At 41.5% G+C, this 21,196-nt stretch overlaps 87 pseudogenes; all 87 read left to right on the forward strand.

The window, feature by feature from the left end:
* Positions 1–21: 21 nt before the first annotated feature.
* On the forward strand, positions 22–140 carry LOC142670650 (5S ribosomal RNA; annotated as a pseudogene).
* Positions 141–207: 67 nt separating this feature from the next.
* On the forward strand, positions 208–326 carry LOC142669421 (5S ribosomal RNA; annotated as a pseudogene).
* Positions 327–393: 67 nt separating this feature from the next.
* Positions 394–512, forward strand: LOC142670145 (5S ribosomal RNA; annotated as a pseudogene).
* A 67-nt stretch (positions 513–579) lies between these two features.
* LOC142669912 (5S ribosomal RNA) lies at positions 580–698 on the forward strand (annotated as a pseudogene).
* Positions 699–1,136: 438 nt separating this feature from the next.
* On the forward strand, positions 1,137–1,255 carry LOC142669158 (5S ribosomal RNA; annotated as a pseudogene).
* A 67-nt stretch (positions 1,256–1,322) lies between these two features.
* LOC142669320 (5S ribosomal RNA) lies at positions 1,323–1,441 on the forward strand (annotated as a pseudogene).
* Positions 1,442–1,508: 67 nt separating this feature from the next.
* On the forward strand, positions 1,509–1,627 carry LOC142670602 (5S ribosomal RNA; annotated as a pseudogene).
* Positions 1,628–1,694: 67 nt separating this feature from the next.
* On the forward strand, positions 1,695–1,813 carry LOC142670149 (5S ribosomal RNA; annotated as a pseudogene).
* A 439-nt stretch (positions 1,814–2,252) lies between these two features.
* On the forward strand, positions 2,253–2,371 carry LOC142670078 (5S ribosomal RNA; annotated as a pseudogene).
* Positions 2,372–2,438: 67 nt separating this feature from the next.
* LOC142669840 (5S ribosomal RNA) lies at positions 2,439–2,557 on the forward strand (annotated as a pseudogene).
* A 67-nt stretch (positions 2,558–2,624) lies between these two features.
* LOC142670141 (5S ribosomal RNA) lies at positions 2,625–2,743 on the forward strand (annotated as a pseudogene).
* Positions 2,744–2,810: 67 nt separating this feature from the next.
* LOC142670464 (5S ribosomal RNA) lies at positions 2,811–2,929 on the forward strand (annotated as a pseudogene).
* Positions 2,930–2,996: 67 nt separating this feature from the next.
* Positions 2,997–3,115, forward strand: LOC142670365 (5S ribosomal RNA; annotated as a pseudogene).
* Positions 3,116–3,182: 67 nt separating this feature from the next.
* On the forward strand, positions 3,183–3,301 carry LOC142669800 (5S ribosomal RNA; annotated as a pseudogene).
* Positions 3,302–3,368: 67 nt separating this feature from the next.
* On the forward strand, positions 3,369–3,487 carry LOC142669069 (5S ribosomal RNA; annotated as a pseudogene).
* A 67-nt stretch (positions 3,488–3,554) lies between these two features.
* On the forward strand, positions 3,555–3,673 carry LOC142670274 (5S ribosomal RNA; annotated as a pseudogene).
* A 67-nt stretch (positions 3,674–3,740) lies between these two features.
* LOC142670157 (5S ribosomal RNA) lies at positions 3,741–3,859 on the forward strand (annotated as a pseudogene).
* Positions 3,860–3,926: 67 nt separating this feature from the next.
* Positions 3,927–4,045, forward strand: LOC142670632 (5S ribosomal RNA; annotated as a pseudogene).
* Positions 4,046–4,112: 67 nt separating this feature from the next.
* Positions 4,113–4,231, forward strand: LOC142669953 (5S ribosomal RNA; annotated as a pseudogene).
* A 67-nt stretch (positions 4,232–4,298) lies between these two features.
* LOC142670465 (5S ribosomal RNA) lies at positions 4,299–4,417 on the forward strand (annotated as a pseudogene).
* A 67-nt stretch (positions 4,418–4,484) lies between these two features.
* Positions 4,485–4,603, forward strand: LOC142670348 (5S ribosomal RNA; annotated as a pseudogene).
* A 67-nt stretch (positions 4,604–4,670) lies between these two features.
* On the forward strand, positions 4,671–4,789 carry LOC142669802 (5S ribosomal RNA; annotated as a pseudogene).
* Positions 4,790–4,856: 67 nt separating this feature from the next.
* LOC142669636 (5S ribosomal RNA) lies at positions 4,857–4,975 on the forward strand (annotated as a pseudogene).
* Positions 4,976–5,042: 67 nt separating this feature from the next.
* LOC142669223 (5S ribosomal RNA) lies at positions 5,043–5,161 on the forward strand (annotated as a pseudogene).
* A 67-nt stretch (positions 5,162–5,228) lies between these two features.
* Positions 5,229–5,347, forward strand: LOC142669057 (5S ribosomal RNA; annotated as a pseudogene).
* A 67-nt stretch (positions 5,348–5,414) lies between these two features.
* On the forward strand, positions 5,415–5,533 carry LOC142670057 (5S ribosomal RNA; annotated as a pseudogene).
* Positions 5,534–5,600: 67 nt separating this feature from the next.
* Positions 5,601–5,719, forward strand: LOC142669511 (5S ribosomal RNA; annotated as a pseudogene).
* Positions 5,720–5,972: 253 nt separating this feature from the next.
* LOC142670689 (5S ribosomal RNA) lies at positions 5,973–6,091 on the forward strand (annotated as a pseudogene).
* A 64-nt stretch (positions 6,092–6,155) lies between these two features.
* Positions 6,156–6,274, forward strand: LOC142670097 (5S ribosomal RNA; annotated as a pseudogene).
* Positions 6,275–6,338: 64 nt separating this feature from the next.
* Positions 6,339–6,457, forward strand: LOC142669994 (5S ribosomal RNA; annotated as a pseudogene).
* Positions 6,458–6,710: 253 nt separating this feature from the next.
* LOC142669385 (5S ribosomal RNA) lies at positions 6,711–6,829 on the forward strand (annotated as a pseudogene).
* A 67-nt stretch (positions 6,830–6,896) lies between these two features.
* LOC142669122 (5S ribosomal RNA) lies at positions 6,897–7,015 on the forward strand (annotated as a pseudogene).
* Positions 7,016–7,082: 67 nt separating this feature from the next.
* Positions 7,083–7,201, forward strand: LOC142670038 (5S ribosomal RNA; annotated as a pseudogene).
* Positions 7,202–7,268: 67 nt separating this feature from the next.
* LOC142670173 (5S ribosomal RNA) lies at positions 7,269–7,387 on the forward strand (annotated as a pseudogene).
* Positions 7,388–7,454: 67 nt separating this feature from the next.
* On the forward strand, positions 7,455–7,573 carry LOC142670204 (5S ribosomal RNA; annotated as a pseudogene).
* A 67-nt stretch (positions 7,574–7,640) lies between these two features.
* Positions 7,641–7,759, forward strand: LOC142669657 (5S ribosomal RNA; annotated as a pseudogene).
* Positions 7,760–7,826: 67 nt separating this feature from the next.
* LOC142669477 (5S ribosomal RNA) lies at positions 7,827–7,945 on the forward strand (annotated as a pseudogene).
* Positions 7,946–8,012: 67 nt separating this feature from the next.
* LOC142669902 (5S ribosomal RNA) lies at positions 8,013–8,131 on the forward strand (annotated as a pseudogene).
* Positions 8,132–8,198: 67 nt separating this feature from the next.
* Positions 8,199–8,317, forward strand: LOC142669478 (5S ribosomal RNA; annotated as a pseudogene).
* A 67-nt stretch (positions 8,318–8,384) lies between these two features.
* Positions 8,385–8,503, forward strand: LOC142670466 (5S ribosomal RNA; annotated as a pseudogene).
* A 67-nt stretch (positions 8,504–8,570) lies between these two features.
* Positions 8,571–8,689, forward strand: LOC142669201 (5S ribosomal RNA; annotated as a pseudogene).
* Positions 8,690–8,756: 67 nt separating this feature from the next.
* LOC142669803 (5S ribosomal RNA) lies at positions 8,757–8,875 on the forward strand (annotated as a pseudogene).
* Positions 8,876–8,942: 67 nt separating this feature from the next.
* LOC142669334 (5S ribosomal RNA) lies at positions 8,943–9,061 on the forward strand (annotated as a pseudogene).
* Positions 9,062–9,128: 67 nt separating this feature from the next.
* LOC142670049 (5S ribosomal RNA) lies at positions 9,129–9,247 on the forward strand (annotated as a pseudogene).
* Positions 9,248–9,314: 67 nt separating this feature from the next.
* Positions 9,315–9,433, forward strand: LOC142670170 (5S ribosomal RNA; annotated as a pseudogene).
* A 67-nt stretch (positions 9,434–9,500) lies between these two features.
* On the forward strand, positions 9,501–9,619 carry LOC142669512 (5S ribosomal RNA; annotated as a pseudogene).
* A 253-nt stretch (positions 9,620–9,872) lies between these two features.
* On the forward strand, positions 9,873–9,991 carry LOC142669344 (5S ribosomal RNA; annotated as a pseudogene).
* Positions 9,992–10,058: 67 nt separating this feature from the next.
* Positions 10,059–10,177, forward strand: LOC142669060 (5S ribosomal RNA; annotated as a pseudogene).
* A 67-nt stretch (positions 10,178–10,244) lies between these two features.
* On the forward strand, positions 10,245–10,363 carry LOC142669515 (5S ribosomal RNA; annotated as a pseudogene).
* A 67-nt stretch (positions 10,364–10,430) lies between these two features.
* LOC142669274 (5S ribosomal RNA) lies at positions 10,431–10,549 on the forward strand (annotated as a pseudogene).
* A 67-nt stretch (positions 10,550–10,616) lies between these two features.
* On the forward strand, positions 10,617–10,735 carry LOC142670468 (5S ribosomal RNA; annotated as a pseudogene).
* A 67-nt stretch (positions 10,736–10,802) lies between these two features.
* Positions 10,803–10,921, forward strand: LOC142669374 (5S ribosomal RNA; annotated as a pseudogene).
* Positions 10,922–11,360: 439 nt separating this feature from the next.
* LOC142670079 (5S ribosomal RNA) lies at positions 11,361–11,479 on the forward strand (annotated as a pseudogene).
* A 253-nt stretch (positions 11,480–11,732) lies between these two features.
* On the forward strand, positions 11,733–11,851 carry LOC142670603 (5S ribosomal RNA; annotated as a pseudogene).
* Positions 11,852–11,918: 67 nt separating this feature from the next.
* Positions 11,919–12,037, forward strand: LOC142669182 (5S ribosomal RNA; annotated as a pseudogene).
* A 67-nt stretch (positions 12,038–12,104) lies between these two features.
* On the forward strand, positions 12,105–12,223 carry LOC142669698 (5S ribosomal RNA; annotated as a pseudogene).
* Positions 12,224–12,476: 253 nt separating this feature from the next.
* On the forward strand, positions 12,477–12,595 carry LOC142669524 (5S ribosomal RNA; annotated as a pseudogene).
* Positions 12,596–12,662: 67 nt separating this feature from the next.
* LOC142669169 (5S ribosomal RNA) lies at positions 12,663–12,781 on the forward strand (annotated as a pseudogene).
* Positions 12,782–12,848: 67 nt separating this feature from the next.
* On the forward strand, positions 12,849–12,967 carry LOC142669651 (5S ribosomal RNA; annotated as a pseudogene).
* A 56-nt stretch (positions 12,968–13,023) lies between these two features.
* Positions 13,024–13,141, forward strand: LOC142669927 (5S ribosomal RNA; annotated as a pseudogene).
* A 67-nt stretch (positions 13,142–13,208) lies between these two features.
* Positions 13,209–13,327, forward strand: LOC142670109 (5S ribosomal RNA; annotated as a pseudogene).
* Positions 13,328–13,394: 67 nt separating this feature from the next.
* LOC142669809 (5S ribosomal RNA) lies at positions 13,395–13,513 on the forward strand (annotated as a pseudogene).
* A 67-nt stretch (positions 13,514–13,580) lies between these two features.
* Positions 13,581–13,699, forward strand: LOC142670640 (5S ribosomal RNA; annotated as a pseudogene).
* Positions 13,700–13,766: 67 nt separating this feature from the next.
* Positions 13,767–13,885, forward strand: LOC142669259 (5S ribosomal RNA; annotated as a pseudogene).
* Positions 13,886–13,952: 67 nt separating this feature from the next.
* Positions 13,953–14,071, forward strand: LOC142670507 (5S ribosomal RNA; annotated as a pseudogene).
* Positions 14,072–14,695: 624 nt separating this feature from the next.
* LOC142669893 (5S ribosomal RNA) lies at positions 14,696–14,814 on the forward strand (annotated as a pseudogene).
* Positions 14,815–15,068: 254 nt separating this feature from the next.
* Positions 15,069–15,187, forward strand: LOC142669971 (5S ribosomal RNA; annotated as a pseudogene).
* A 67-nt stretch (positions 15,188–15,254) lies between these two features.
* Positions 15,255–15,373, forward strand: LOC142669933 (5S ribosomal RNA; annotated as a pseudogene).
* Positions 15,374–16,547: 1,174 nt separating this feature from the next.
* LOC142670411 (5S ribosomal RNA) lies at positions 16,548–16,666 on the forward strand (annotated as a pseudogene).
* A 67-nt stretch (positions 16,667–16,733) lies between these two features.
* LOC142669215 (5S ribosomal RNA) lies at positions 16,734–16,852 on the forward strand (annotated as a pseudogene).
* Positions 16,853–16,919: 67 nt separating this feature from the next.
* LOC142669957 (5S ribosomal RNA) lies at positions 16,920–17,038 on the forward strand (annotated as a pseudogene).
* A 441-nt stretch (positions 17,039–17,479) lies between these two features.
* LOC142670182 (5S ribosomal RNA) lies at positions 17,480–17,598 on the forward strand (annotated as a pseudogene).
* A 67-nt stretch (positions 17,599–17,665) lies between these two features.
* Positions 17,666–17,784, forward strand: LOC142669910 (5S ribosomal RNA; annotated as a pseudogene).
* Positions 17,785–17,851: 67 nt separating this feature from the next.
* On the forward strand, positions 17,852–17,970 carry LOC142669208 (5S ribosomal RNA; annotated as a pseudogene).
* Positions 17,971–18,037: 67 nt separating this feature from the next.
* Positions 18,038–18,156, forward strand: LOC142670092 (5S ribosomal RNA; annotated as a pseudogene).
* Positions 18,157–18,230: 74 nt separating this feature from the next.
* Positions 18,231–18,349, forward strand: LOC142670194 (5S ribosomal RNA; annotated as a pseudogene).
* A 253-nt stretch (positions 18,350–18,602) lies between these two features.
* LOC142670206 (5S ribosomal RNA) lies at positions 18,603–18,721 on the forward strand (annotated as a pseudogene).
* Positions 18,722–18,787: 66 nt separating this feature from the next.
* Positions 18,788–18,906, forward strand: LOC142669471 (5S ribosomal RNA; annotated as a pseudogene).
* A 67-nt stretch (positions 18,907–18,973) lies between these two features.
* On the forward strand, positions 18,974–19,092 carry LOC142670219 (5S ribosomal RNA; annotated as a pseudogene).
* Positions 19,093–19,159: 67 nt separating this feature from the next.
* LOC142669448 (5S ribosomal RNA) lies at positions 19,160–19,278 on the forward strand (annotated as a pseudogene).
* Positions 19,279–19,345: 67 nt separating this feature from the next.
* Positions 19,346–19,464, forward strand: LOC142670542 (5S ribosomal RNA; annotated as a pseudogene).
* Positions 19,465–19,531: 67 nt separating this feature from the next.
* Positions 19,532–19,650, forward strand: LOC142670520 (5S ribosomal RNA; annotated as a pseudogene).
* Positions 19,651–19,717: 67 nt separating this feature from the next.
* On the forward strand, positions 19,718–19,834 carry LOC142670271 (5S ribosomal RNA; annotated as a pseudogene).
* Positions 19,835–20,459: 625 nt separating this feature from the next.
* Positions 20,460–20,578, forward strand: LOC142669263 (5S ribosomal RNA; annotated as a pseudogene).
* A 67-nt stretch (positions 20,579–20,645) lies between these two features.
* LOC142669563 (5S ribosomal RNA) lies at positions 20,646–20,764 on the forward strand (annotated as a pseudogene).
* A 67-nt stretch (positions 20,765–20,831) lies between these two features.
* On the forward strand, positions 20,832–20,950 carry LOC142669822 (5S ribosomal RNA; annotated as a pseudogene).
* A 67-nt stretch (positions 20,951–21,017) lies between these two features.
* LOC142669683 (5S ribosomal RNA) lies at positions 21,018–21,136 on the forward strand (annotated as a pseudogene).
* Positions 21,137–21,196: the final 60 nt, after the last annotated feature.

A 21,196-nucleotide genomic window follows, 5' to 3' on the forward strand; every position in this document is an offset into this window, starting at 1 on the left:
CTATGGATTAAAGCATTTAATGTCAATGGCCATTCTAAGCTGAATGTCCCTGCTCTCGTCAGATCGCAGAAGTTACACAGCTTAAGGCCTCGCTAGTACCAGTGTGGGAGACTGGCTGGGAATCCGTGGTGCGGTTGACTTTTTATTATGTCGTTTAGATTTTGTTTCACAATCGATTAAAAAGGACTATGGATTAAAGCATTTAATGTCAATGGCCATTCTAAGCTGAATGTGCCTGCTCTCGTCAAATCGCAGAAGTTACACAGCTTAAGGCCTCGCTAGTACCAGTGTGGGAGACTGTCTGGGAATCCGTGGTGCGGTTGACTTTTTATTATGTTGTTTAGATTTTGTTTCACAATAGATTAAATAGGACTATGGATTAAGGCTTTTGATGTCAATGGCCATTCTAAGCTGAATGTGCCTGCTCTCGTCAGATCGCAGAAGTTACACAGCTTAAGGCCTCGCTAGTACCAGTGTGGGAGACTGTCTGGGAATCCGTGGTGCGGTTGACTTTTTATTATGTCGTTTAGATTTTGTTTCACAATCGATTAAAAAGGACTATGGATTAAAGCATTTAATGTCAATGGCCATTCTAAGCTGAATGTGCCTGCTCTCGTTAGATCGCAGAAGTTACGCAGCTTAACACCTCGCTAGTACCAGTGTGGGAGACTGTCTGGGAATCCGTGGTGCGGTTGACTTTTTATTATGTCGTTTAGATTTTGTTTCACAATAGATTAAATAGGACTATGGATTAAAGCATTTAACGTCAATGGCCATTCTAAGCTGAATGTTCCTGCTCTCGTCACATCGCAGAAGTTACACAGCTTAAGGCCTCGCTAGTACCAGTGTGAGAGACTGTCTGGGAATCCGTGGTGCGGTTGAATTTTTATTATGTCGTTTAGATTTTGTTTCACAATCGATTAAAAAGGACTATGGATTAAAGCATTTAATGTCGATGGCCATTCTAAATGAATGTCCCTGCTCTCGTCAGATCGCAGAAGTTACACAGCTTAAGGCCTCGCTAGTACCAGTGTGGGAGACTGTCTGAGAATCCGTGGTGCGGTTGTCTTTTTATTATGTCGTTTAGATTTTGTTTCACAATCGATTAAAAAGGACTATGGATTAAAGCATTTAATGTCAATGGCCATTCTAAGCTGAATGTGCCTGCTCTCGTCTGATCGCAGAAGTTACACAGCTTAAGGCCTCGCTAGTACCAGTGTGGGAGACTGTATGGGAATCAGTGGTGCGGTTGACTTTTTATTATGTCGTTTAGATTTTGTTTCACAATCGATTAAAAAGGACTATGGATTAAAGCATTTAATGTCAATGGCCATTCTAAGCTGAATGTGCCTGCTCTCGTCAGATCGCAGAAGTTACACAGCTTAAGGCCTCGCTAGTACCAGTGTGGGAGACTGTCTGGGAATCCGTGGTGAAGTTGACTTTTTATTATGTCGTTTAGATTTTGTTTCACAATAGATTAAATAGGACTATGGATTAAAGCATTTAACGTCAATGGCCATTCTAAGCTGAATGTGCCTGCTCTCGTCAGAACGCAGAAGTTACACAGCTTAAGGCCTCGCTAGTACCAGTGTGGGAGACTGTCTGGGAATCCGTGGTGCGGTTGAATTTTTATTATGTCGTTTAGATTTTGTTTCACAATCGATTAAAAAGGACTATGGATTAAAGCATTTCATGTCAAAGGCCATTCTAAGCTGGATGTGCCTGCTCTCGTTAGAACGCAGAAGTTACACAGCTTAACGCCTCGCTAGTACCAGTGTGGGAGACTGTCTGGGAATCCGTGGTGCGGTTGACTTTTTATTATGTCGTTTAGATTTTGTTTCACAATAGATTAAATAGGACTATGGATTAAATCATTTAACGTCAATGGCCATTCTAAGCTGAATGTGCCTGCTCTCGTCAGATCGCAGAAGTTACACAGCTTAAGGCCTCGCTAGTACCAGTGTTGGAGACTGTCTGGGAATCCGTGCTGCGGTTGAATTTTTATTATGTCGTTTAGATTTTGTTTCACAATCGATTAAAAAGGACTATGGATCACAGCATTTAATGTCAATGGCCATTCTAAGCTGAATGTCCCTGCTCTCGTCATATCGCAGAAGTTACACAGCTAAATGCCTCGCTAGTACCAGTGTGGGAGACTGTCTGGGAATCCGTGGTGCGGCTGACTTTTTATTATGTCGTTTAGATTTTGTTTCACAATCGATTAAAAAGGACTATGGATTAAAGCATTCAATGTCAATGGCCATTCTAAGCTGAATGTGCCTGCACTCGTCAGATCGCAGAAGTTACACAGCTTAAGGCCTCGCTAGTACCAGTGTGGGAGACTGTCTGGGAATCCGTGGTACGGTTGAATTTTTATTATGTCGTTTAGATTTTGTTTCACAATCGATTAAATAGGACTATGGATTAAAGCATTTAATGTCAATGGCCATTCTAAGCTGAATGTGCCTGCTTTCGTCAGATCGCAGAAGTTACACAGCTTAAGCCCTCGCTAGTACCAGTGTGGGAGACTGTCTGGGAATCCGTGGTGCGGTTGACTTTTTATTATGGCGTTTAGATTTTGTTTCACAATAGATTAAATAGGACTATGGATTAAAGCATTTAACGTCAATGGCCATTCTAAGCTGAATGTGCCTGCTCTCGTCAGAACACAGAAGTTACACAGCTTAAGGCCTCGCTAGTACCAGTGTGGTAGACTGTTTGGGAATCCGTGGTGCGGTTGAATTTTTATTATGTCGTTTAGATTTTGTTTCACAATCGATTAAAAAGGACTATGGATTAAAGCATTTAATGTCAATGGCCATTCTAAGCTGAATGTCCCTGCTCTCGTCAGATCGCAGAAGTTACACAGCTTAAGGCCTCGCTAGTACCAGTGTGGGAGACTGTCTGGGAATCCGTGGTGCGGTTGACTTTTTATTATGTCGTTTAGATTTTGTTTCACAATCGATTAAAAAGGACTATGGATTAAAGCATTTAATGTCAATGGCCATTCTAAGCTGGATGTGCCTGCTCTCGTCAGATCGCAGAAGTTACACAGCTTAAGGCCTCGCTAGTACCAGTGTGGGAGACTGTCTGGGAATCCGTGGTGCAGTTGACTTTTTATTATGTCGTTTAGATTTTGTTTCACAATCGATTAAAAAGGACTATGGATTAAAACATTTAATGTCAATGGCCATTCTAAGCTGGATGTGCCTGCTCTCGTTAGATCGCAGAAGTTACACAGCTTAACGCCTCGCTAGTACCAGTGTGGGAGACTGTCTGGGAATCCGTGGTGCGGTTGACTTTTCATTATGTCGTTTAGATTTTGTTTCACAATCGATTAAAAAGGACTATGGATTAAAGCATTTTATGTCAATGGCCATTCTAAGCTGAATGTCCCTGCTCTCGTCAGATCGCAGAAGTTACACAGCTTAAGGCCTCGCTAGTACCAGTGTGGGAGACTGGCTGGGAATCCGTGGTGCGGTTGACATTTTATTATGTCGTTTAGATTTTGTTTCACAATCGATTAAAAAGGACTATGGATTAAAGCATTTAATGTCAATGGCCATTCTAAGCTGAATGTGCCTGCTCTCGTCAGATCGCAGAAGTTACACAGCTTAAGGCCTCGCTAGTACCAGTGTGGGAGACTGTCTGGGAATCCGTGGTGCTGTTGACTTTTTATTATGTTGTTTAGATTTTGTTTCACAATAGATTAAATAGGACTATGGATTAAGGCTTTTGATGTCAATGGCCATTCTAAGCTGAATGTGCCTGCTCTCGTCAGATCGCAGAAGTTACACAGCTTAAGGCCTCGCTAGTACCAGTGTGGGAGACTGTCTGGGAATCCGTGGTGCGGTTGACTTTTTATTATGTCGTTTAGATTTTGTTTCACAATCGATTAAAAAGGACTATGGATTAAAGCATTTATTTTCAATGGCCATTCTAAGCTGAATGTGCCTGCTCTCGTCAGATCGCAGAAGTTACACAGCTTAAGGCCTCGCTAGTACCAGTGTGGGAGACTGTCTGGGAATCCGTGGTGCGGTTGACTTTTTATTATGGCGTTTAGATTTTGTTTCACAATAGATTAAATAGGACTATGGATTAAAGCATTTAACGTCAATGGCCATTCTAAGCTGAATGTGCCTGCTCTCGTCAGAACGCAGAAGTTACACAGCTTAAGGCCTCGCTAGTACCAGTCTGGTAGACTGTCTGGGAATCTGTGGTGCGGTTGAATTTTTATTATGTCGTTTAGATTTTGTTTCACAATCGATTAAAAAGGACTATGGATTAAAGCATTTAATGTCAATGGCCATTCTAAGCTGAATGTCCCTGCTCTCGTCAGATCGCAGAAGTTACACAGCTTAAGGCCTCGCTAGTACCAGTGTGGGAGACTGTCTGGGAATCCGTGGTGCGGTTGACTTTTTATTATGTCGTTTAGATTGTGTTTCACAATCGATTAAAAAGGACTATGGATTAAAGCATTTAATGTCAATGGCCATTCTAAGCTGGATGTGCCTGCTCTCGTCAGATCGCAGAAGTTACACAGCTTAAGGCCTCGCTAGTACCAGTGTGGGAGACTGTCTGGGAATCCGTGGTGCGGTTGACTTTTTATTATGTCGTTTAGATTTTGATTCACAATCGATTAAAAAGGACTATGGATTAAAACATTTAATGTCAATGGCCATTCTAAGCTGGATGTGCCTGCTCTCGTTAGATCGCAGAAGTTACACAGCTTAACGCCTCGCTAGTACCAGTGTGGGAGACTGTCTGGGAATCCGTGGTGCGGTTGACTTTTTATTATGTCGTTTAGATTTTGTTTCACAATCGATTAAAAAGGACTATGGATTAAAGCATTTTATGTCAATGGCCATTCCAAGCTGAATGTCCCTGCTCTCGTCAGATCGCAGAAGTTACACAGCTTAAGGCCTCGCTAGTACCAGTGTGGGAGACTGGCTGGGAATCCGTGGTGCGGTTGACATTTTATTATGTCGTTTAGATTTTGTTTCACAATCGATTAAAAAGGACTATGGATTAAAGCATTTAATGTCAATGGCCATTCTAAGCTGAATGTGCCTGCTCTCGTCAGATCGCAGAAGTTACACAGCTTAAGGCCTAGCTAGTACCAGTGTGGGAGACTGTCTGGGAATCCGTGGTGCTGTTGACTTTTTATTATGTTGTTTAGATTTTGTTTCACAATAGATTAAATAGGACTATGGATTAAGGCTTTTGATGTCAATGGCCATTCTAAGCTGAATGTGCCTGTTCTCTTCAGATCGCAGAAGTTACACAGCTTAAGGCCTCGCTAGTACCAGTGTGGGAGACTGTCTGGGAATCCGTGGTGCGGTTGACTTTTTATTATGTCGTTTAGATTTTGTTTCACAATCGATTAAAAAGGACTATGGATTAAAGCATTTAATGTCAATGGCCATTCTAAGCTGAATGTGCCTGCTCTCGTTAGATCGCAGAAGTTACGCAGCTTAACGCCTCGCTAGTACCAGTGTGGGAGACTGTCTGGGAATCGGTGGTGCGGTTGACTTTTTATTATGTCGTTTAGATTTTGTTTCACAATAGATTAAATAGGACTATGGATTAAAGCATTTAATGTCAATGGCCATTCTAAGCTGAATGTGCCTGCTCTCGTTAGATCGCAGAAGTTACGCAGCTTAACGCCTCGCTAGTACCAGTGTGGGAGACTGTCTGGGAATCCGTGGTGCGGTTGACTTTTTATTATGTCGTTTAGATTTTGTTTCACAATAGATTAAATAGGACTATGGATTAAAACATTTAACGTCAATGGCCATTCTAAGCTGAATGTGCCTGCTCTCGTCACATCGCAGAAGTTACACAGCTTAAGGCCTCGCTAGTACCAGTGTGGGAGACTGTCTGGGAATCCGTGGTGAAGTTGACTTTTTATTATGTCGTTTAGATTTTGTTTCACAATAGATTAAATAGGACTATGGATTAAAGCATTTAACGTCAATGGCCATTCTAAGCTGAATGTGCCTGCTCTCGTCAGAACGCAGAAGTTACACAGCTTAAGGCCTCGCTAGTACCAGTGTGGGAGACTGTCTGGGAATCCATGGTGCGGTTGACTTTTTATTATGTTTAGATTTTGTTTCACAATAGATTAAATAGGACTATGGATTAAGGCTTTTAATGTCAATGGCCATTCTAAGCTGAATGTCCCTGCTCTCGTCACATCGCAGAAGTTACACAGCTTAAGGCCTCGCTAGTACCAGTGTGGGAGACTGTCTGGGAATCCGTGGTGCGGTTGACTTTTTATTATGTTTAGATTTTGTTTCACAATAGATTAAATAGGACTATGGATTAAGGCTTTTAATGTCAATGGCAATTCTAAGCTGAATGTGCCTGCGCTCGTCAGATCGCAGAAGTTACACAGCTTAAGGCCTCGCTAGTACCAGTGTGGGAGACTGTCTGGGAATCTGTGGTGCGGTTGACTTTTTATTATGTCGTTTAGATTTTGTTTCACAATCGATTAAAAAGGACTATGGATTAAAGCATTTAATGTCAATGGCCATTCTAAGCTGGATGTGCCTCCTCTCGTTAGAACGCAGAAGTTACACAGCTTAACGCCTCGCTAGTACCAGTGTGGGAGACTGTCTGGGAATCCATGGTGCGGTTGACTTTTTATTATGTCGTTTAGATTTTGTTTCACAATAGATTAAATAGGACTATGGATTAAAGCATTTAACATCAATGGCCATTCTAAGCTGAATGTGCCTGCTCTCGTCAGATCGCAGAAGTTACACAGCTTAAGGCCTCGCTAGTACCATTGTGGGAGACTGTCTGGGAATCCGTGGTGCGGTTGAAATTTTATTATGTCGTTTAGATTTTGTTTCACAATCGATTAAAAAGGACTATGGATTAAAGCATTTAATGTCAATGGCCATTCTAAGCTGAATGTGCCTGCTCTCGTCAGATCGCAGAAGTTACACAGCTTAAGGCCTCGCTAGTACCAGTGTGGGAGACTGTCTGGGAATCCGTGGTGCGGTTGAATTTTTATTATGTCGTTTAGATTTTGTTTCACAATCGATTAAAAAGGACTATGGATTAAAGCTTTTAATGTCAATGGCCATTCTAAGCTGAATGTGCCTGCTCTTGTCAGATCGCAGAAGTTACACAGCTTAAAGCCTCGCTAGTACCAGTGTGGGAGACTGTCTGGGAATCCGTGGTGCGGTTGACTTTTTATTATGTCGTTTAGATTTTGTTTCACAATAGATTAAATAGGACTATGGATTAAATCATTTAACGTCAATGGCCATTCTAAGCTGAATGTGCCTGCTCTCGTCAGATCGCAGAAGTTACACAGCTTAAGGCCTCGCTAGTACCAGTGTGGGAGACTGTCTGGGAATCCGTGCTGCGGTTGAATTTTTATTATGTCGTTTAGATTTTGTTTCACAATCGATTAAAAAGGACTATGGATTACAGCATTTAATGTCAATGGCCATTCTAAGCTGAATGTCCCTGCTCTCGTCAGATCGCAGAAGTTACACAGCTTAATGCCTCGCTAGTACCAGTGTGGGAGACTGTCTGGGAATCCGTGGTGCGGCTGACTTTTTATTATGTCGTTTAGATTTTGTTTCACAATCGATTAAAAAGGACTATGGATTAAAGCGTTCAATGTCAATGGCCATTCTAAGCTGAATGTGCCTGCACTCGTCAGATCGCAGAAGTTACACAGCTTAAGGCCTCGCTAGTACCAGTGTGGGAGACTGTCTGGGAATCCGTGGTGCGGTTGAATTTTTATTATGTCGTTTAGATTTTGTTTCACAATAGATTAAATAGGACTATGGATTAAAGCATTTAACGTCAATGGCCATTCTAAGCTGAATGTGCCTGCTCTCGTCAGAACGCAGAAGTTACACAGCTTAAGGCCTCGCTAGTACCAGTGTGGTAGACTGTCTGGGAATCCGTGGTGCGGTTGAATTTTTATTATGTCGTTTAGATTTTGTTTCACAATCGATTAAAAAGGACTATGGATTAAAGCTTTTAATGTCAATGGCCATTCTAAGCTGACTGTCCCTGCTCTCGTCAGATCGCAGAAGTTACACAGCTTAAGCCCTCGCTAGTACCAGTGTGGGAGACTGTCTGGGAATCCGTGGTGCGGTTGACTTTTTATTATGGCGTTTAGATTTTGTTTCACAATAGATTAAATAGGACTATGGATTAAAGCATTTAACGTCAATGGCCATTCTAAGCTGAATGTGCCTGCTCTCGTCAGAACGCAGAAGTTACACAGCTTAAGGCCTCGCTAGTACCAGTGTGGTAGACTGTCTGGGAATCCGTGGTGCGGTTGAATTTTTATTATGTCGTTTAGATTTTGTTTCACAATCGATTAAAAAGGACTATGGATTAAAGCATTTAATGTCAATGGCCATTCTAAGCTGAATGTCCCTGCTCTCGTCAGATCGCAGAAGTTACACAGCTTAAGGCCTCGCTAGTACCAGTGTGGGAGACTGTCTGGGAATCCGTGGTGCGGTTGACTTTTTATTATGTCGTTTAGATTTTGTTTCACAATCGATTAAAAAGGACTATGGATTAAAGCATTTAATGTCAATGGCCATTCTAAGCTGGATGTGCCTGCTCTCGTCAGATCACAGAAGTTACACAGCTTAAGGCCTCGCTAGTACCAGTGTGGGAGACTGTCTGGGAATCCGTGGTGCGGTTGACTTTTGATTATGTCGTTTAGATTTTGTTTCACAATCGATTAAAAAGGACTATGGATTAAAACATTTAATGTCAATGGCCATTCTAAGCTGGATGTGCCTGCTCTCGTTAGATCGCAGAAGTTACACAGCTTAACGCCTCGCTAGTACCAGTGTGGGAGACTGTCTGGGAATCCGTGGTGCGGTTGACTTTTTATTATGTCGTTTAGATTTTGTTTCACAATCGATTAAAAAGGACTATGGATTAAAGCATTTAATGTCAATGGCCATTCTAAGCTGAATGTCCCTGCTCTCGTCAGATCGCAGAAGTTACACAGCTTAAGGCCTCGCTAGTACCAGTGTGGGAGACTACCTGGGAATCCGTGGTGCGGTTGACTTTTTATTATGTCGTTTAGATTTTGTTTCACAATCGATTAAAAAGGACTATGGATTAAAGCATTTAATGTCAATGGCCATTCTAAGCTGAATGTGCCTGCTCTCGTCAAATCGCAGAAGTTACACAGCTTAAGGCCTCGCTAGTACCAGTGGGGGAGACTGTCTGGGAATCCGTGGTGCGGTTGACTTTTTATTATGTTGTTTAGATTTTGTTTCACAATAGATTAAATAGGACTATGGATTAAGGCTTTTGATGTCAATGGCCATTCTAAGCTGAATGTGCCTGCTCTCGTCAGATCGCAGAAGTTACACAGCTTAAGGCCTCGCTAGTACCAGTGTGGGAGACTGTCTGGGAATCCGTGGTGCGGTTGACTTTTTATTATGTCGTTTAGATTTTGTTTCACAATCGATTAAAAAGGACTATGGATTAAAGCATTTAATGTCAATGGCCATTCTAAGCTGAATGTGCCTGCTCTCGTTAGATCGCAGAAGTTACGCAGCTTAACGCCTCGCTAGTACCAGTGTGGGAGACTGTCTGGGAATCCGTGGTGCGGTTGACTTTTTATTATGTCGTTTAGATTTTGTTTCACAATAGATTAAATAGGACTATGGATTAAAGCATTTAACGTCAATGGCCATTCTAAGCTGAATGTGCCTGCTCTCGTCACATCGCAGAAGTTACACAGCTTAAGGCCTCGCTAGTACCAGTGTGAGAGACTGTCTGGGAATCCGTGGTGCGGTTGAATTTTTATTATGTCGTTTAGATTTTGTTTCACAATCGATTAAAAAGGACTATGGATTAAAGCATTTAATGTCAATGGCCATTCTAAGATGAATGTCCCTGCTCTCGTCAGATCGCAGAAGTTACACAACTTAAGGCCTCGCTAGTACCAGTGTGGGAGACTGTCTGGGAATCCGTGGTGCGGTTGACTTTTTATTATGTCGTTTAGATTTTGTTTCACAATCGATTAAAAAGGACTATGGATTAAAGCATTTAATGTCAATGGCCATTCTAAGCTGAATGTGCCTGCTCTCGTCAGATCGCAGAAGTTACACAGCTTAAGGCCTCGCTAGTACCAGTGTGGGAGACTGTATGGGAATCAGTGGTGCGGTTGACTTTTTATTATGTCGTTTAGATTTTGTTTCACAATCGATTAAAAAGGACTATGGATTAAAGCATTTAATGTCAATGGTCATTCTAAGCTGAATGTGCCTGCTCTCGTCAGATCGCAGAAGTTACACAGCTTAAGGCCTCGCTAGTACCAGTGTGGGAGACTGTCTGGGAATCCGTGGTGAAGTTGACTTTTTATTATGTCGTTTAGATTTTGTTTCACAATAGATTAAATAGGACTATGGATTAAAGCATTTAACGTCAATGGCCATTCTAAGCTGAATGTGCCTGCTCTCGTCAGATCGCAGAAGTTACACAGCTTAAGGCCTCGCTAGTACCATTGTGGGAGACTGTCTGGGAATCCGTGGTGCGGTTGAATTTTTATTATGTCGTTTAGATTTTGTTTCACAATCGATTAAAAAGGACTATGGATTAAAGCATTTAATGTCAATGGCCATTCTAAGCTGAATGTCCCTGCTCTCGTCAGATCGCAGAAGTTACACAGCTTAAGGCCTCGCTAGTACCAGTGTGGGAGACTGTCTGGGAATCCGTGGTGCGGTTGACTTTTTATTATGTCGTTTAGATTTTGTTTCACAATCGATTAAAAAGGACTATGGATTAATGCTTTTAATGTCAATGGCCATTCTAAGCTGAATGTGCCTGCTCTCGTCAGATCGCAGAAGTTACACAGCTTAAAGCCTCGCTAGTACCAGTGTGGGAGACTGTCTGGGAATCCGTGGTGCGGTTGACTTTTTATTATGTCGTTTAGATTTTGTTTCACAATAGATTAAATAGGACTATGGATTAAATCATTTAACACCAATGGCCATTCTAAGCTGAATGTGCCTGCTCTCATCAGATCGCAGAAGTTAGACAGCTTAAGGCCTCGCTAGTACCAGTGTGGGAGACTGTCTGGGAATCCGTGCTGCGGTTGAATTTTTATTATGTCGTTTAGATTTTGTTTCACAATCGATTAAAAAGGACTATGGATTACAGCATTTAATATCAATGGCCATTCTAAGCTGAATGTCACTGCTCTCGTCAGATCGCAGAAGTTACACAGCTTAATGCCTCGCTAGTACGAGTGTGGGAGACTGTCTGGGAATCCGTGGTGCGGCTGACTATTTATTATGTCGTTTAGATTTTGTTTCACAATCGATTAAAAAGGACTATGGATTAAAGGATTCAATGTCAATGGCCATTCTAAGCTGAATGTGCCTGCACTCGTCAGATCGCAGAAGTTACACAGCTTAAGGCCTCGCTAGTACCAGTGTGGGAGACTGTCTGGGAATCCGTGGTACGGTTGAATTTTTATTATGTCGTTTAGATTTTGTTTCACAATCGATTAAAAATGACTATGGATTAAAGCATTTAATGTCAATGGCCATTCTAAGCTGAATGTGCCTGCTTTCGTCAGATCGCAGAAGTTACACAGCTTAAGCCCTCGCTAGTACCAGTGTGGGAGAGTGTCTGGGAATCCGTGGTGCGGTTGACTTTTTATTATGGCGTTTAGATTTTGTTTCACAATAGATTAAATAGGACTATGGATTAAAGCATTTAACGTCAATGGCCATTCTAAGCTGAATGTGCCTGCTCTCGTCAGAACGCAGAAGTTACACAGCTTAAGGCCTCGCTAGTACCAGTGTGGGAGACTGTCTGGGAATCCGTGGTGCGGTTGAATTTTTATTATGTCGTTTAGATTTTGTTTCACAATCGATTAAAAAGGACTATGGATTAAAGCATTTAATGTCAATGGCCATTCTAAGCTGAATGTCCCTGCTCTCGTCAGATCGCAGAAGTTACACAGCTTAAGGCCTCGCTAGTACCAGTGTGGGAGACTGTCTGGGAATCCGTGGTGCGGTTGCCTTTTTATTTTGGCGTTTAGATTTTGTTTCACAATAGATTAAATAGGACTATGGATTAAAGCATTTAACGTCAACGGCCATTCCTTGCTGAATGTGCCTGCTCTCGTCAGAACGCAGAAGTTACACAGCTTAAGGCCTCGCTAGTACCAGTGTGGGAGACTGTCTGGGAATCCGTGGTGCGGTTGCCTTTTTATTATGTCGTTTAGATTTTGTTTCACAATCGATTAAAAAGGACTATGGATTAAAGCATTTAATGTCAATGGCCATTCTAAGCTGAATGTCCCTGCTCTCGTCAGTTCGCAGAAGTTACACAGCTTAAGGTCTCGCTGGTACCAGTGTGGGAGACTGTCTGGGAATGCGTGGTGCGGTTGACTTTTTATTATGTTGTTTAGATTTTGTTTCACAATAGATTAAATAGGACTATGGATTAAGGCTTTTAATGTCAATGGCCATTCTAAGCTGAATGTACCTGCTCTCGTCAGATCGCAGAAGTTACACGGCTTAACGCCTCGCTAGTACCAGTGTGGGAGACTGTCTGGGAATCCGTGGTGCGGTTGACTTTTTATTATGTCGTTTAGAATTTGTTTCACAATCGATTAAAAAGGACTATGGATTAAGGCTTTTAAAGTCAATGGCCATTCTAAGCTGAATGTGCCTGCTCTCGACAGATCGCAGAAGTTATACAGCTTAAGGCCTCGCTAGTACCAGTGTGGGAGACTGTCTGGGAATCCGTGGTGCGGTTGACTTTTTATTATGTCGTTTAGATTTTGTTTCACAATCGATTAAAAAGGACTATGGATTAAAGTATTTAATGTCAATGGCCATTCTAAGCTGAATGTGCATGCTCTCGTTAGATCGCAGAAGTTAAACAGCTTAACGCCTCGCTAGTACCAGTGTGGGAGACTGTCTGGGAATCCGTGGTGCGGTTGACTTTTTATTATTTTGTTTCACAATAGATTAAATAGGACTATGGATTAAAACATTTAACGTCAATTGCCATTCTAAGCTGAATGTGCCTGCTCTCGTCAGATCGCAGAAGTTACACAGCTTAAGGCCTCGCTAGTACAGTGTGGGAGACTGTCTGGGAATCCGTGGTGCGGTTGAATTTTTATTATGTCGTTTAGATTTTGTTTCACAATCGATTAAAAAGGACTATGGATTAAAGCATTTAATCTTAATGGCCATTCTAAGCTGAATGTCCCTGCTCTCGTCAGATCGCAGAAGTTACACAGCTTAAGGCCTCGCTAGTACCAGTGTGGGAGACTGTCTGGGAATCCGTGGTACGGTTGACTTTTTATTATGTCGTTTAGATTTTGTTTCACAATCGATTAAAAAGGACTATGGATTAAAGCATTTAATGTCAATGGCCATTCTAAACTGAATGTGCCTGCTCTTGTCAGATCGCAGAAGTTACACAGCTTAAGGCCTCGCTAGTACCAGTGTGGGAGACTGTCTGGGAATCCGTGGTGCGGTTGACTTTTTATTATGTTGTTTAGATTTTGTTTCACAGTAGATTAAATAGGACTATGGAATAAGGCTTTTAATGTCAATGGCCATTCTAAGCTGAATGTGCCTGCTCTCGTCAGAACGCAGAAGTTACACCGCTTAAGGCCTCGCTAGTACCAGTGTGGGAGACTGTCTGGGAATCCGTGGTGCGGTTGACTTTTTATTATGTCGTTTAGATTATGTTTCACAATCGATTAAAAAGGACTATGGATTAAAGCCTTTAATGTCAATGGCCATTCTAAGCTGAATGTCCCTGCTCTCGTCAGATCGCAAAAGTTACACAGCTTAAGGCCTCGCTAGTACCAGTGTGGGAGACTGTCTGGGAATCCGTGGTGCGGTTGACTTTTTATTATGTTGTTTAGATTTTGTTTCACAGTAGATTAAATAGGACTATGGATTAAGGCTTTTAATGTCAATGGCCATTCTAAGCTGAATGTGCCTGCTCTCGTCAGAACGCAGAAGTTACACAGCTTAAGGCCTCGCTAGTACCAGTGTGGGAGACTGTCTGGGAATCCGTGGTGCGGTTGACTTTTTATTATGTCGTTTAGATTTTGTTTCACAATCGATTAAAAAGGACTATGGATTAAAGCATTTAATGTCAATGGCCATTCTAAACTGAATGTCCCTGCTCTCGTCAGATCGCAGAAGTTACACAGCTTAAGGCCTCGCTAGTACCAGTGTGAGAGACTGTCTGGGAATCCGTGGTGCGGTTGCCATTTTATTATGTCGTTTAGATTTTGTTTCACAATCGATTAAAAAGGACTATGGATTAAAGCATTTATTGTCAATTGCAATTCTAAGCTGCATGTGCCTGCTCTCGTCAGATCGCAGTAGTTACACAGCTTAAGGCCTCGCTAGTACCAGTGTGGGAGACTGTCTGGTAATCCATGGTGCAGTTGACTTTTTATTATGTCGTTTAGATTTTGTTTCACAATAGATTAAATAGGACTATGGATTAAAGCATTTAACGTCAATGGCCATTCTAAGCTGAATGTTCCTTCTCTCGTCAGATCGCAGAAGTTACACAGCTTAAGGCCTCGCTAGTACCAGTGTGGGAGACTGTCTGGGAATCCATTGTGCGGTTGACTTTTTATTATGTCGTTTAGATTTGTTTCACAATCGATTAAAATGGACTATGGATTAAAGCATTTATTGTCAATGGCCATTCTAAGCTGAATGTGCCTGCTCTCGTCAGTTCGCAGAAGTTACACAGCTTAAGGCCTCGCTAGTACCAGTGTGGGAGACTGTCTGGGAATCCAAGGTGCGGTTGACTTTTTATTATGTCGTTTAGAATTTGTTTCACAATCGATTAAAAATAATAATAAACTAAAGCTTTAAAAGTTAATAGCCATTTTAAGCTTAAATGTGCCTTTTCTCGTCAAATCGCAGATATATAACACTTTAAGGCCTTGCTAGTACGAGTGTGAGAGACTGTCTGGGAATCCGTGGTGCGGTTGACTTTTTATTATGTCGTTTAGATTTTGTTTCACAATCGATTAAAAAGGACTATGGATTAAAGCATTTAATGTCGATGGCCATTCTAAGCTGAATGTGCCTGCTCTCATCAGATCGCAGAAGTTACACAGCTTAAGGCCTCGCTAGTAGCAGTGTGGGAGACTGTCTGGGAATCCGTGGTTCAGTTGACTTTTTATTATGTCGTTTAGATTTTGTTTCACAATCTATTAAAAAGGACTATGGATTAAAGCATCTAATGTCAATGGCCATTCTAAGCTGAATGTGCCTGCTCTCGTCAGATCGCAGAAGTTACACAGCTTAATGCCTCGCTAGTACCAGTGTGGGAGACTGTCTGGGAATCCGTGGTGCGGTTGCCTTTTTATTATGTCGTTTAGATTTTGTTTCACAATCGATTAAAAAGGACTATGGATTAAAGCATTTAATGTCAATGGCCATTCTAAGCTGAATGTGCCTGCTCTCGTCAGATCACTGAAGTTACACAGCTTAAGGCCTCGCTAGTACCAGTGTGGGAGACTGTCTGGGAATCCGTGGTGCGGATGACTTTTTATTATGTCGTTTAGATTTTGTTTCACAATAGATTAAATAGGACTATGGATTAAAGCATTTATTGTCAATGGCCATTCTAAACTGAATGTGCCTGCTCTCATCAGATTGCAGCAGTTACACAGCTTAAGTAACAGTGTGGGAGACAGTCTGGGAATCCATGGTGCGGTTGACTTTTTATTATGTCGTTTAGAATTTGTTTCTCAATTGTTTAAAAATAAAAATAGACTAAAGCTTTAAAAGTTAATAGCCATTCTAAGCTTAAATGTGCCTTTTCTCGTCAAATCGCAGATATATAACACTTTAAGGCCTCGCTAGTACGAGTGTGAGAGACTGTCTGGGAATCCGAGGTGCGGTTGACTTTTTATTATGTCGTTTAGATTTGTTTCACAATCGATTAAAATGGACTATGGATTAAAGCATTTAATGTCAATGGCAATTCTAAGCTGAATGTGCCTGCTCTCGTCCGATCGCAGAAGTTACACAGCTTAAGGCATCGCTAGTACCAGTGTGGGAGACTGTCTGGGTATCCGTGGTGCGGTTGACATTTTATTATGTCGTTTAGAATTTGCTTCACAATCGATTAAAAATAATAATAGACTAAAGCTTTAATAGTTAATGGCCATTCTTAGCTGAAATGTGCCTTTTCTCGTCAAATCACAGATGAATAACACTTTAACACCTCGCTAGTACCAGTGTGGGAGACTGTCTGGGAATCCGTTGTGCTGTTGACTTTTTATTATGTCGTTTAGAATTTGTTTACAATCGATTAAAAATAAAAATAGACTAAAGCTTTAAAAGTTAATAGCCATTCTAAGCTTAAATGTGCCTTTTCTCGTCAAATCGCAGATATATAACACTTTAAGGCCTCGCTAGTACGAGTGTGAGAGACTGTCTGGGAATCCGTGGTGCGGTTGACTTTTTATTAGGTCGTTTAGATTTTGTTTCACAATCGATTAAAAAGGACTATGGATTAACGCATTTAATGTCAATGGCCATTCTAAGCTGAATGTTCCTGCTCTCGTCAGATCGCAGAAGTTACACAGCTTAAGGCCTCGCTAGTACCAATGTGGGAGACTGTCTGGGAATCCGTGGTGCGGTTGACTTCTTATTATGTTGTTTAGATTTTGTTTCACAATAGATTAAATAGGACTATGGATTAAAGCAGTTATTGTCAATGGCCATTCTAAGCTCAATGTGCCTGCTCTCGTCAGATCGCAGAAGTTACACAGCTTAAGGCCTCGCTAGTACCAGTGTGGGAGACTGTCTGGGAATCCGTGGTGCGGTTGACTTTTTATTATGTCGTTTCGATTTTGTTTCACAATCGATTAAAAAGGACTATGGATTAAAGCAGTTATTGTCAATGGCCATTCTAAGCTGAATGTCCCTGCTCTCGTCCGATCGCAGAAGTTACACAGGTTAAGGCCTCGCTAGTACCAGTGTGGGTGACTGTCTGGGAATTTATGGTGCGGTTGACTTTTTATTATGTCGTTTAGAATTTGTTTCACAATCGATTAAAAATAATAATAAACTAAAGCTTTAAAATTTAATGGCTATTCTTAGGTGAAATGTGCCTTTTCTCGTCAAATCGCAGATCAATAACACTTTAACACCTCGCTAGTACCAGTGTGCGAGACTTTCTGTGCTTCCGTGGTGCTGTTGACTTTTTATTATGTCGTTTAGAATTTCTTTCACAATTGTTTAAAAATAAAAATAGACTAAAGCTTTAAAAGTTAATAGCCATTCTAAGCTTAAATGTGCCTTTTCTCGTCAAATCGCAGATATATAACACTTTAAGGCCTCGCTAGTACGAGTGTGAGAGACTGTCTGGGAATCCGTGGTGCGGTTGACTTTTTATTATGTCGTTTAGATTTTGTTTCACAATCGATTAAATAGGACTATGGATTGAGGCTTTTAATGTCAATGGCCATTCTAAGCTGAATGTGCCTGCTCTCGTCAGATCGCAGAAGTTACACAGCTTAAGGCCTCGCTAGTACCAGTGTGGGAGACTGTCTGGGAATCCGTGGTGCGGTTGACTTTTTATTATGTCGTTTAGATTTTGTTTCACAATCGATTAAAAAGGACTATGGATTAAAGCATTTAAAGTCAATGGCCATTCTAAGCTGAATATGCCTGCTCTCGTTAGATCGCAGAAGTTACACAGCTTAACGCCTCGCTAGTACCAGTGTGGGAGACTGTCTGGGAAACCGTGGTGCGGTTGACTTTTTATTATGTCGTTTAGATTTTGTTTCACAATAGATTAAATAGGACTATGGATTAAAGCATTTAACGTCAATGGCCATTCTAAGCTGAATGTGCCTGCTCTCGTCCGAACGCAGAAGTTACACAGCTTAAGGCCTCGCTAGTACCAGTGTGGGAGACTGTCTGGGAATCTGTGGTGCGGTTGAGTTTTTATTATGTCGTTTAGATTTTGTTTCACAATCGATTAAAAAGGACTATGGATTAAAGCCTTTAATGTCAATGGCCATTCTAAGCTGAATGTCCCTGCTCTCGTCAGATCGCAGAAGTTACACAGCTTAAGGCCTCGCTGGTACCAGTGTGGGAGGCTGTCTGGGAATCCGTGGTACGGTTGACTTTTTATTATGTTGTTTAGATTTTGTTTCACAATAGATTAAATAGGATTATGGATTAAGGCTTAAGGCTTTTAATGTCAATGGCCATTCTAAGCTGAATGTGCCTGCTCTCGTCAGATCGCAGAAGTTACACAGCTTAAGGCCTCGCTAGTACCAGTGTGGGAGACTGTCTGGGAATCCGTGGTGCGGTTGACTTTTTATTATGTCGTTTAGATTTTGTTTCACAATCGATTAAAAAGGACTATGGATTAAAGCATTTAATGTCAATGACCATTCTAAGCTGAATGTGCCCGCCCTCGTTAGATCGCAGAAGTTACACAGCTTAACGCCTCGCTAGTACCAGTGTGGGTGACTGTCTGGGAATCCGTGGTGCGGTTGACTTTTTATTATGTCGTTTAGATTTTGTTTCACAATCGATTAAAAAGGACTATGGATTAAAGCATTTACTGTCAATGGCCATTCTAAGCTGAATGTGCCTGCTCTCGTCAGATCGCAGAAGTTACACAGCTTAAGGCCTCGCTAGTACCAGTGTGGGAGACTGTCTGGGAATCCGTGGTGCGGTTGACTTTTTATTATGTCGTTTAGATTTGTTTCACAATCGATTAAAATGGACTATGGATTAAAGCATTTAACGTCAATGGCCATTCTAAGCTGAATGTGCCTGCTCTCGTCAGAACGCAGAAGTTACATAGCTTAAGTCCTCGCTAGTACCAGTGTGGGAGACTGTCTGGGAATCCGTGGTGCGGTTGACTTTTTATTATGTTGTTTAGATTTTGTTTCACAATAGATTAAATAGGACTATGGATTAAGGCTTTTAATGTCAATGGCCATTCTAAGCTGAATGTGCCTGCTCTCGTCAGATCGCAGAAGTTACACAGCTTAAGGCCTCGCTAGTACCAGTGTGGGAGACTGTCTGGGAATCCGTGGTGCGGTTGACTTTTTATTATGTCGTTTAGATTTTGTTTCACAATCGATTAAAAAGGACTATGGATTAAAGCATTTAATGTCAATGGCCATTCTAAGCTGAATGTCCCTGCTCTTGTCAGATCGCAGAAGTTACACAGCTTAAGGCCTCGCTAGTACCAGTGTGGGAGACTGTCTGGGAATCCGTGGTGCGGTTGACTTTTTATTATGTCGTTTAGATTTTGTTTCACAATAGATTAAATAGGACTATGGATTAAGGCTTTTAAAGTCAATGGCCATTCTAAGCTGAATGTGCCTGCTCTCGTCAGATCGCAGAAGTTACACAGTTTAAGGCCTCGCTAGTACCAGTGTGGGAGACTGTCTGGGAATCCGTGGTGCGGTTGACTTTTTATTCTGTCGTTTAGATTTTGTTTTACAATCGATTAAAAAGGACTATGGATTAAAGCATTTAATGTCAATGGCTATTCTAAGCTGAATGTGCCTGCTCTCGTCAGATCGCAGAAGTTACACAGCTTAAGGCCTCGCTAGTACCAGTGTGGGAGACTGTCTGGGAATCCGTGGTGCGGTTGACTTTTTATTATGTCGTTTAGATTTTGTTTCACAATCGATTAAAAAGGACTATGGATTAAAGCATTTAATGTCAATGGCCATTCTAAGCTGAATGTGCCTGCTCTCGTCAGATCGCAGAAGTTACACAGCTTAAGGCCTTGCTAGTACCAGTGTGGGTTTGTCTGGGAATCCATGGTGCGGTTGACATATTATTATGTCGTTTAGAATTTGTTTCACAATCGATTAAAAATAATAATAAACTAAAGCTTTAAAAGTTAATGGCTATTCTTAGGTGAAATGTGCCTTTTCTCGTCAAATCGCAGATCAATAACACTTTAACACCTCGCTAGTAACAGTGTGGGAGACTTTCTGGGCTTCCGTGGTGCTGTTGACTTTTTATTATGTCGTTTAGAATTTCTTTCACAATTGTTTAAAAATAAAAATAGACTAAAGCTTTAAAAGTTAATAGCCATTCTAAGCTTAAATGTGCCTTTTCTCGTCAAATCGCAGATATATAACACTTTAAGGCCTCGCTAGTACGAGTGTGAGAGACTGTCTGGGAATCCGAGGTGCGGTTGACTTTTTATTATGTCGTTTAGATTTGTTTCACAATCGATTAAAATGGACTATGGATTTAAGCATTTAATGTCAATGGCCATTCTAAGCTGAATGTGCCTGCTCTCGTCAGATCGCAGAAGTTACACAGCTCAAGGCCTCGCTGGTACGAGTGTGAGAAACTGTCTGGGAATCCGAGGTACGGTTGACTTTTTATTATGTCGTTTAGATTTGTTTCACAATCGATTAAAATGGACTATGGATTAAAGCATTTAATGTCAATGGCCATTCTAAGCTGAATGTGCCTGCTCTCGTCAGATCGCAGAAGTTACACAGCTCAAGGCCTCGCTAGTACCAGTGTGGGACACTGTCTGGGAATCCGTGGTGCGGTTGACATTTTATTATGTCGTTTAGATTTTGTTTCACAATCGATTAAAAAGGACTATGGATTAAAGCATTTAATGTCAATTGCCATTCTAAGCTGAATGTGCCTGCCCTCGTCAGATCGCAGAAGTTACACAGCTTAAGGCCTCGCTAGTACCAGTGTGGGAGACTGTCTGGGAATCCGTGGTGCGGTTTACTTTTTATTATGTTGTTTAGATTTTGTTTCACAATCGATTAAAAAGGACTATGGATTAAAGCATTTAACGTCAATGGCCATTCTAAGCTGAATGTGCCTGCTCTCGTCCGAACGCAGAAGTTACACAGCCTAAGGCCTCGCTAGTACCAGTGTGGGAGACTGTCTGGGAATCTGTGGTGCGGTTGAGTTTTTATTATGTCGTTTAGATTTTGTTTCACAATCGATTAAAAAGGACTATGGATTAAAGCCTTTAATGTCAATGGCCATTCTAAGCTGAATGTCCCTGCTCTCGTCAGATCGCAGAAGTTACACAGCTTAAGGCCTCGCTGGTACCAGTGTGGGAGGCTGTCTGGGAATCCGTGGTGCGGTTGACTTTTTATTATGTTGTTTAGATTTTGTTTCACAATAGATTAAATAGGATTATGGATTAAGGC

This window comes from Rhinoderma darwinii, assembly GCF_050947455.1.
Source record: "Rhinoderma darwinii isolate aRhiDar2 chromosome 1 unlocalized genomic scaffold, aRhiDar2.hap1 SUPER_1_unloc_15, whole genome shotgun sequence".
NCBI classification, from domain to species: Eukaryota; Metazoa; Chordata; class Amphibia; order Anura; family Rhinodermatidae; genus Rhinoderma; species Rhinoderma darwinii.